Here is a 1,809-nt window from a genome sequence, read left to right as displayed (position 1 = left end):
ACTACAGGTGTTATACACTACAGGTGTTATACACTACAGATGTTATAGGGGACAGGTGTATCCGATTATTAATGTCATCTTCTTTATCATCACTACAGGAAGAGTATCGACAGTCATAGGCAGAGCTGAGTGAGGATTGCTGGAACAGTTTAATACGTTGTCATGTTCAGTTTGTACAATGTCAAGAGCCGAACTATTCTATTTTGTTAGCAGAAGTGTTCACCATTAGCTGGATTTCCAACTTGTATTGGATTATTTGGAGTTACGCTCCTGACCAATAACATGTTATGGACTTATCACACAGTCAGGCTTGACACGGACACTGGTTAAGTGTTTACAACAAGAAAGTTAGTAGTTTGGACGATTCTTTTGAGGCACGTCGCTCCCGTGCCGAGTCTCATGCTTAGTCATCGCCTCTAGTGCGTTAAAAGAGGTTTTAATCTTGTGAAAAATGTGATATTGGTTTTGTTTAAATTGTTTAAAAATGTGATGTTGTTTTGTTTTCTAGATTGTTCTAGGCAGTGTGTCGGTGATTGGATTTGAGACTGGAAGCATATAGTTTTTTGACCGTAGTCGTAGTTGCAAAACATAGTTTACGAAATTCACAATCTTGCTCATGTAAAGGAGATCTTACCTGTGGAAATTGGAATAAAACTTTTGATATCTTTTTACATCGGAGTCCTGTGGATTTTTGGTATTCTAAACGAAGGAGTGCAACACACACGAGTAGCTAACTGTAGCAGCTAAAAGTCCATCGTCGGCCCCTCACATTAGTCAAAAAACGATATGCTATAAACTGGTTCACACTTCTGTATTTAACTTATCTTTTGGAAGACAGCCGTGTGTGGACTGCGGCTGAGAAGAGGACCGAAGTGAAGTCAGAATTCCCATAAACGTGTGTTCATCATCCCCGTGTCAGAAATGAACGGTCAAGCCGATATGGAGGTGGATTACAAGAGGAAATACAAAAACCTTAAACGCAAATTGAAATTTCTGGTTTATGAGCAGGAATGTTTTCAGGAAGAACTTAGAAGATCTCAGAGAAAGCTGCTTAAAGTTTCCGGAGACAAAAGCTTTCTTCTCGACAGACTGTTACAATATGAGAGGGTGGACGAGGACTCTTCAGACTCAGATGCTACAGCATCCTCAGAGAACAGTGAAGGAGAGGGACACAGGGACAGGGAAAGAGAGAGAGATGGAGGAAAGAAGAGAAGGAGTAGTCCTGGTGTTACCCTTCCTTCATCCTCATCCCCTCATCTTTCCCTCCTTTCACGCCCTGGAGTGAACTCCCTTCAGTCTGCAGGCACTACGCCCTACCTCAACACGTTGCCCTTCCCACCGGAGTATTTGGCTCCCCCAGCTGAGCGAATGAAGAAAGAGAGAAAGACAAAGACGCCCAAACACAGGAAAGAGACGTCGGGGAAGGTGGTGGCCCCCCTGGCGCCCCCCCCCCCGCGGCCAGCGCCCCGTTCAGCTGGGTGCCCCGGCAGATGCTGAGTGGAGACGCTGCGGAGGAAGAGGGGGAGAGCGACGGAGATACCCCTTCTTTCTCCTCCACTCTGGCTGCTTAAGGAGTTTCATATTCATTCTTGAGGCTTGCCTTTGCTCGCTGGCTGTCTGGGGAACTAGAACTGCCTCTCTTGTACCTTGTGTTCCAGGCACAGAATGCAGTCTGGTAGTGGGTCAAAACAACAGAAAATGCTGGATTTCTAAGGGCAGATGACTTTGCAGGGAAAGCAGTTTGTTCTGACGTTATGCCTGTTAGCTAAAGTGTGCCTAAGCAATTAAATTACTTCTTGCCTGCTAGCC

The 1,809-nt window shown here is 45.2% G+C and overlaps 1 pseudogene across 1 annotated transcript; it reads left to right on the top strand.

Moving 5' to 3' along the window:
- The first annotated feature begins 921 nt into the window (after window positions 1–921).
- Window positions 922–1,571, top strand: LOC308169843 (INO80 complex subunit E-like; annotated as a pseudogene). The gene has a single exon. The product of its transcript is annotated as an INO80 complex subunit E-like (transcript).
- The last annotated feature ends 238 nt before the right edge of the window (window positions 1,572–1,809 follow it).

The sequence above is a fragment of the Nansenia antarctica genome, assembly GCF_963989245.1.
Source record: "Nansenia antarctica genome assembly, chromosome: 14".
NCBI classification, from domain to species: domain Eukaryota; kingdom Metazoa; phylum Chordata; class Actinopteri; order Argentiniformes; family Microstomatidae; genus Nansenia; species Nansenia antarctica.
This window is presented reverse-complemented; position numbering and strand designations above follow the sequence as displayed.